Source organism: Salvelinus fontinalis, chromosome 8, assembly GCF_029448725.1.
Source record: "Salvelinus fontinalis isolate EN_2023a chromosome 8, ASM2944872v1, whole genome shotgun sequence".
NCBI classification, from domain to species: domain Eukaryota; kingdom Metazoa; phylum Chordata; class Actinopteri; order Salmoniformes; family Salmonidae; genus Salvelinus; species Salvelinus fontinalis.
In genome coordinates this window covers 2,636,611-2,645,803 of record NC_074672.1, presented here as the reverse complement: position 1 = coordinate 2,645,803, position 9,193 = coordinate 2,636,611, and positions in this window count along the sequence as shown.

The window sequence follows — 9,193 nt, the reverse complement described above, 5'->3', positions numbered from 1 at the left end:
AGATGAACGGAGCAAAGTACAGAGATCCTTGATGAAAACCTGTTTCTGAGCGCTCAGAACCTCAGACTGGGGTGAAGGTTCACCTTTCAACATGACAACGACCCTAAGCACATAGCCAAGACAATGCAGGCGTGGCTTCGGGACAAGTCTCTAAATGTCCTTGAGTGGTCCAGCCAGAGCCCAGACTTGAACCTGATCGAACATCTCTGGAGAGACCTGAAAATAGCTGTTTAGCAACACTCCCCATCCAACCTGACAGAGCTTGAGATGATCTGCAGAGAAGAATGGGAGAAACTCCCCAAATACAGGTGTGCCAAGCTTGTAACATCATACCAAGAAGACTCGATGCTGTAATCGCTGCCAAATGTGCTTTAACAAAGTACTGAGTAAAGGGTCCGAATAGTTATGTAAATCTGATATTGCCGGCTTTTAAAAAAAATACATTTGCAAAAATGTTTAAAAAAAAATGTTTTTCCTTTGTCATTATGGGGTATTGTGTGTAGATTGATGAGGGGGGGGGAAACTATTTCATCCATTTTAGAATAAGGCTGTAATGTAACAAAATATGGATAAAGTCAAGGGTTCTGAATACTTTCCGAATGCTCTGTAGTTGCTGAATGAAGTGACAAGGCATCTTTATATGCAATTTCACATCTCAAGATTAGAATAATGGGTAATCAAGTTAGACAGACAGAGTCTGGCCTTTTAAACAGGGCAATCAGGAAGATTCAAGGGAAACTCAAAAGACTGTCCCTGTGAGAGACAGAGTAGGCTGCAGAAGGGGAAGGGAGAGTGCAAGATGGGTTATGATATGGATACAATACATTCAATACATACAATACATTCGAATGGATAAATGCTATGGAGGCTTGCTTTGTTTATGAGCGTCAGAGGTGCCTGATGGATTTTAATCGCAGGATAGCAATGAGAGGAAAATGGGGATGTTATTGCAGTAAATCCCAGTTCCTTCGGTGGTGGACGAATAGCAAAGCTGCTCTATGGGGATTATTGTTATTAGCTTGAGTGATCTGACATCTAGTATAATTGTGTGCAACGTCCCGTTTGGATAGAATTCCACAGTTTCATTTGAGGGAATGATTGACTCCTAGGCACAATGCTAGGGATTAGAACTAAAACACACACACCGAGATAGAGAGAGAAACAGAGGCAGACTTCAACCGGCTTTGCACACAGCAAAAAGTAAAAAATATGATGACACTCCCATCAATGTGTATGCTGGCAGCCTACCAAGTAAATTCCACGATCACGCATTATTAAATCCACCAGCAGTCAGAATCCGACTGGCTTGAGTACCACCAACCTCCATAGCCCTGAGGTCAACTGGGGTTCACGAGTCCACAGCTGTCAAGAATGCCTTTCTCATTTAAGTTAATTTACATTTGTAGCAAAATGGCTCTGGTGAGTGATTCCAATGCAAGGGGGAGGCATGAGGCTTTGAATACGCGTGGGACAGCTGCAAACAGTCTTTCCATGGCTACATTTGCCATCCTGATTACATGTCAACCCCCAGTTCAACCCATACCCCAGAACCCCCGAGACCTCTGTGACACCATGCTGTTGACTGTTACTGTGCTAGGGAAGGAGAACAGTGCAGGATCCTTGGCACAATCTCTATTTAGGGCTGTTCTGAAGTGTTGTCATGCCGTATCACATTCAAGTTCAACAGTTCACGACCAGCCAGGGCACTTACACTTGCTAAAGTCTGGAGATTATAAAGAGACCTTTGTAACCTCTACAGCCCACACACACCAGCCCAGAGCCCTATAGCCACCAGGTGCATTTGTCTTCAGCAGAAATAGATCCCCTGGTGACATATAAGCAGCTAGCCATGACCACGGGCCACCCACGGTGAGGGAGGCACAGAGGGAAGGTCATATGTGTATATCTGAGCTGTCAAAGATTGCAGAGATATGTATAGGTTGTGTCATGTCATTTTGGATAATGAGACTTACAGTAAAAATCTAAAGTAAATTCATGTTACTGTAATTACAAGCAAATATAGACAGTGATGCTATAGGCCTTTAATGGATGTTAGCCTATATCAATATGACTTAAGTGCTGTATGTGGCATAACTGGTTTGGAAAGTGAACAGTCTTAAGGTCAAGTGTATGTTGCATGGTGAACACAGTTGACTTTCTTTGAATAGTAATCTGTTGTGGGGGTTTAATTCCAAAATGCAATAGTTAAATACAGACACTGCTCAAAAAAATAAAGGGAACACTTAAACAACACAATGTAACTCCAAGTCAATCACACTTCTGTGAAATCAAACTGTCCACTTAGGAAGCAACACTGATTGACAATAAATTTCACATGCTGTTGTGCAAATGGAATAGACAAAAGGTGGAAATTGTAGGCAATTAGCAAGACACCCCCAATAAAGGAGTGGTTCTGCAGGTGGTGACCACAGACCACTTCTCAGTTCCTATGCTTCCTGGCTGATGTTTTGGTCACTTTTGAATGCTGGCGGTGCTTTCACTCTAGTGGTAGCATGAGACGGAGTCTACAACCCACACAAGTGGCTCAGGTAGTGCAGCTCATCCAGGATGGCACATCAATGCTAGCTGTGGCAAGAAGGTTTGCTGTGTCTGTCAGCATAGTGTCCAGAGCATGGAGGCGCTACCAGGAGACAGGCCAGTACATCAGGAGACGTGGAGGAGGCCGTAGGAGGGCAACAACCCAGCAGCAGGACCGCTACCTCCGCCTTTGTGCATGGAGGAGCACTGCCAGAACCCTGCAAAATGACCTCCAGCAGGCCACCATCGAAGAGGAGCAAATATGATGAGAACTACATTGATTTGTGGAGTCGCTAGTGCGCGATGAGACAAGGATATCCCTGCCGGCCAAACACTCCCTAACCCCGACGACGCTGGGCCAATTGTGCATCGCCCCATGGACCTCCCGGTCACGGCTGGCTGTGACAGAGCCTGGGCTCGAACCCAGAGTCTCTGATGGAACAGCTAGCACTGCGATGCAGTGCCTTAGACCACTGCCCCACCCGGGAGGCCTATGGCTAGGACAATTCTGGGGGAAAGGCCAAAAAAACGATACAGACAATGACTTCATCAAACAACACTGTTTCACGACGCGTCAGTGACATGGCAGGAGATGTTTTGAAACAATTACTTCTTTGCATGCAGGCCAGTGAATTCTATGCGTTACAGCTGGATGAGTCAACAGATGTGGCGGGCCTGGCACAGCTCCTGGTATATATCCATTATGTTTATGGGGGTCAATTAAGGAAGACATCCTCTTCTGCAAACCACTGGAAACCAGGACAACAGGAGAGGAAATTTTTAAATTACTGGACAGCTTTGTGACATCAAATGGACTTTGGTGGTCAAGATGTGTTGGTATCTGTACTGATGCCGCAAAAGCCATGACAGGGAGACGTAGTGGAGTGGTAACGCGTACAAGCAGTTGCTCCCGACGCCACTTGGGTACACTGCAGCATCCACTGAGAGGCTCTTGCTGCCAAGGCAATGCATGACAGCTTGAAAGACATTTTTGACACTACAGTGAATATGGTTACCTTTATTAAAGCAAGGCCCCTGAACTCTCGTCTATTTTCTGGACTATGCAATGATATGTGTAGTGACCATGCAACGCTTTTACAACATACAGAAGTGCGCTGGTTATCAATGGGCAAAAATTGAGAGACAAGCTTAAAGTTTTCTTTACTGACCATCATTTTCACTTGTCTGACAGCTTGCATGTTGACGAGTTTCTCACACGACTGGCCTATCTGGGTGATGCTTTTTCTCACCTGAATGATCTGAATCTAGGATTACAGGGACTCTCCGCAATTACATTCAATGTGCGGGACAAAATTAAAGCTCTTCTCGGTCTGCATTAACAAGGACAACACACAGGTCTGTCCATCATTGTATGATTTTTTTGTGTGCAAATGAACTCAAGCTTACGGACAATGTCAAATGTTATATAGCTAGCGAATCACCTGAGTGTGTTGGGTGCGCAATTACACAGGTACTTTCCCGAAATGGATGACACAAACAACTGGATCCCTTTCATGCCCTGCCTCCAGTCCACTTACCGATATCTGAACAAGAGAGACTCATTGAAATTGCAACAAGCGGTTCTGTGAATATTGATATTAATAAATTTTCTTCGGGATAGAGTCCTTTTTTCTCATTTTCCGCATGACTGACATGCCCAAAGTAAACTGCCTGTTGCTCAGGGCCTGAAGCCAGGATATGCATATAATTGGTACCATTGGAAAGAAAACACTTAGTAGTTTGTAGAAATGTTAAAATAATGTAGGAGACTATAACACAATAGATAAGGTAGGAGAAAATTCAAAGAAAAACCAACCAGATATTTTTGTTTTTTGAGAGCCCATGCTGTTACAATGGAAAGTATAGGGGCATTCTGAAATCTAGCTCTCAGGGTGCAGTCCTATGGCTCCCACTGGGTGTCAGCACTCTATGTTCAAGGTTTCAGGCTTGTTTTTTATGGACTCCTCTTTAAATCTGCGTATTCCTCCAAAGCTCAGCTGTCCTGAGTATGCACAACTCTGCCAGGACCTAGGATCAAGACAGACAATTAAGTGTTTTAGTACTATATCTCTTGACACAATGATGAAAATAATCAAGGCCTCTAAACCTTCAAGCTGCATACTGGACCCTATTCCAACTAAACTACTGAAAGAGCTGCTTCCTGTGCATGGCCCTCCTATGTTGAACATAATAAACGGCTCTCTATCCACTGGATGTGTACCAAACTCACTAAAAGTCGCAATAATAAAGCCTCTAGAAAAAGCCAAACCTTGACCCAGAAATTATACAAAACTATCGGCCTATATCGAAACTTCCATTCCTCTCAATAAAATAAAAAAAAAGCTGTTGCGCGGCAACTCACTGCCTTCCTGAAGACAAACAATGTATAGGAAATGCTTCAGTCTGGTTTTAGACCCCATCATAGCACTGAGACTGCACTTGTGAAGGTGGTAAATGACCTTTTAATGGCGTCAGACCGAGGCTCTGCATCTGTCCTCGTGCTCCTAGACCTTAGTGCGGCCTTTGATACCATCGATCACCACATTCTTTTAGAGAGATTGGAAACCCAAATTGGTCTACACGGACAAGTTCTGGCCTGGTTTAGATCTTATCTGTCAGAAAGATATCAGCTTGTCTCTGTGAATGGTTTGTCCTCTGACAAATCAACTGTACATTTCGGTGTTCCTCAAGGTTCCGTTTTAGGACCACTACTGTTTTCACTATATATTTTACCTCTTGGGGATGTCATTCGAAAACATAATGTTAACTTTCACTGCTATGCGGATGACACACAGCTGTACATTTCAATGAAACATGGTGAAGCCTCAAAATTACCCTCGCTAGAAGCCTGTGTTTCAGACATAAGGAAGTGGATGGCTGCAAACTTTCTACTTTTAAACTCGGACAAAACAGAGATGCTTGTTCTAGGTCTCAAGAAACAAAGAGATCTTCTGTTGAATCTGACAATTAATCTTGATGGTTGTAAAGTCGTCTCAAATAAAACTGTGAAGGACCTCGGCGTTACTCTGGACCCTGAACTCTCTTTTGACGAACATATCAAGACTGTTTCAAGACAGCTTTTTTCCATCTACGTAACATTGCAAAAATCAGAAACTTTCTGTCCTAAAATGATGCAGAAAAATGTATCCATGCTTTTGTTACTTCTAGGTTAGACTACTGCAATGCTCTACTTTCCGGCTACCCGGGTAAAGCACTAAATAAACTTCAGTTAGTGCTAAATACGGCTGCTAGAATACTGACTAGAACAATTTTTTTTTATCATATCACTCAAGTGCTAGCCTCCCTACATTGGCTTCGTGTTAAGGCAAGGGCTGATTTCAAGGTTTTACTGCTAACCTACCAAGCATTACATGGGCTTGCTCCTACCTATCTTTCCGATTTGGTCCTGCCGTACATACCTACACGTACGCTACGGTCACAAGACGCAGGCCTCCTAATTGCCCCTAGAATTTCTAAGCAAACAGCTGGAGGCAGGGCTTTCTCCTATAGAGCTCCATTTTTATGGAATGGTCTGCCTACCCATGTGAGAGACGCAGACTCTGTCTCAACTTTTAAGACTTTACTGAAGACTCATCTATTCAGTGGGTCATATGATTGAGTGTAGTCTGGCCCAGGAGTGTGAAGGTGAACGGAAAGGCTCTGGATCAATGAACCACCCTTGCTGTCTCTGCCTAGCCGGTTCCCCTCACTCCACTGTGATTCTCTGCCTCTAACCCTATTACAGGGGCTGAGTCACTGGCTTACTGGTGCTCTTTCATGCCATCCCTAGGAGGGGTGCGACACTTGAGTGGGTTGAGTCACTGAGGTGATCTTCCTGTCTGGGTTGGCGCCCCCCCCCCCTTGGGTTGTGCCGTGGCGGAGATCTTTGTGGGCTATACTCGGCCTTGTCTCAGGATGGTAAGTTGGTGGTTGAAGATATCCCTCTAGTGGTGTGGGGGCTGTGCTTTGGCAAAGTGGGTGGGATATATCCTTCCTGTTTGGCCCTGTCCGGGGGTATCATCGGTGTCTCCTGACCCCTCCTGTTTAAGCCTCTAGAATTTATGCTGCAGTAGTTTATGTGTTGGGGGGTTAGGGTCAGTCTGTTATATCTGGAGTACTTCTCCTGTCTTATCCGGTGTCCTGTGTGAATTTAAGTATGCTCTCTCTAATTATCTCTTTCTCTCTTTCTTTCTCTCTCTCGGAGGAGCTGAGCCCTAGGTCCTTGCCTCAGGACTACCTGGCATGATGACTCCTTGCTGTCCCCAGTCCACCTGGCCGTGCTGCTGCTCCAGTTTCAACTGTTCTGCCTGCGGCTATGGAACCCTGACCTGTTCACCGGACGTGCTACCTGTCCCAGACCTGCTGTTTTCAACTCTCTAGAGACAGCAGGAGCGGTAGAGATACTCTTAATGATGGGCTATGAAAACCCAACTGACATTTACTCCTGAGGTGCTGACTTGCTGCACCCTCGACAACTACTGTGATTATTATTATTTGACCATGCTGGTCATTTATGAACATTTGAACATCTTGGCCATGTTCTGTTATAATCTCCACCCGGCACAGCCAGAAGAGGACTGGCTACCCCTCATAGCCTGATTCCTCTCTAGGTTTCTTCCTAGGTTTTGGCCTTTCTAGGGAGTTATTCCTTTCCACCATGCTTCTACACCTGCATTGCTTGCTGTTTGGGGTTTTAGGCTGGGTTTCTGTACAGCACTTTGAGATATCAGCTGATATAAGAAGGGCTATATAAATAAATTTGATTTGATTTGTTTCTTCCAAAACAAATAAGAATAATGAGTTTTATTACTGGGGCACACCCTTGGAAATTTGTGTATGTGCGCGCGATGAATACAAGACGCACCTGCAAATATCGGTTTCCTATTGAACATACTTCTTTCCGAATTAAATATTATAGTTTGATTACATTTGAGAGTATCTGAGGAGTCAATAGAAACATATTTTGAGTTGTTTTAACAAATTTTAGCGGTAGATTTTTGGATTCCTTTCTCTGCATGTTGAACGAGTTGATTACTCAAATCGATGGCGCCAACTAAACTGACTTTTTGGGATATAAAGAAGGACAAATCAGAGGAAGATTATCAAAAAGTAAGTGAATATTCAATTGCTATTTGTGAATTTATGAAACCTGTGCTGGTGGAAAAATATTTTTGATGTGTGGGCCGTCCTCAAACAATCGCAAGGCATGCTTTCGCTGTATTGGATACTGTAAATCGGACAGTGCAGTTAGATTAACAAGAATTTAAGCTTTCAACCGATATAAGACACTTGTATGTACCTAAATGTTTAATATTGATAATTTTTATGATTATTTATTTGAATTGCGCGCCCTCCAGTTTCACCGGAAGTTGTCCCGCTAGTGGGACGCCTAGCCTTAAAGAGATTTCATAAGCCACTGCCAGATTTCTGGATTGGGCTCAGAGTATCCTGCTTGGAAAATCGTGCTGTTAAGACACTGATGCCCTTTGCAACCACGTACCTATGTGAAAATGGATTCTCGGCCCTCACTAGCATGAAAACTAAATACAGGCACAGAATGTGTGTGGGAAAATATTTAAGACTGAGATTCTCTCCATTTTTACATTTAAGTCATTTAGCAGACGCTCTTATCCAGAGCGACTTACAAGTACATACATTCATACTTTTTTTGTACTGGCCCCCCATGGGAATCGAACCCACAACCCTGGCGTTGCAAGCACCATGCTCTACCAACTGAGCCACACGGGGCCACCCAACAACCCAACATTGCAGAGTTATGTGCATCCTTTCAAGCATACCATTCTCATTAACCTGTGGTGAGTTATTCACAATTTTCGATTAACAAATAAGGTTTTATATGTAAGATGGTTATATAAAGAGCAAAATTATTGATTATTATTATTTGTGCCCTCGTCCTATAAGAGCTCCTTGTCACTTCCCAAGAGCCGGATTGTGACATCACCAGATTAGTGACCAGAAAGCCCTTGTTTAATTTTCTCGGGTTTTGGCTGGCAAAACAGAGTAGCCTTCCTATGTTAATATTATCCATATAAAGTAGACTAACCATTTAGCAGTCTGCTACAGATGCATCTTTGCCACAGCAATACCCGGGGCCTAATTTACAACCGCTGCATAAACTTAAAATCAGACCTGTCCTCTTAACTGTGCACGTGTGAACAAGCATTATAACTCCTCCTGAAAAACACTCATACTTGTACCTTTTATGGTGACAATAACGCCCTTATTTGCTGATGTATAGTTTGGAAGTATTGGAATTAGGCCAAGACAGTAGGCTATCTAAAGGAATTAGCAATGTCGAATTTGATGACATGTCTTTGGAGGTGTTGGCAAAATGTTTTCTTTTGCAGTGACATTTGCGGTATCCGACCGTTTCTGAAAGACTAAAACAATTGCAAATTGTTGTGGACCTGTACACAGATCGTTTGAATGTAATAATGTTTTGCATTCTCTTTTTCCCTAATTTAAATATGCTAATTCTGATTTTTTTTTTTTTATCTACAGTAGGCCTACTTACTTACAGTGGTAGCCTACACTCTTCAACTCAAAATGTTTTTGTTTTTTTAAACGTTCACCCTTTCGGATGCATAGAGCAAAAACTTGAAATGATAATAACCTAACTAACAGTCCCAGTTAA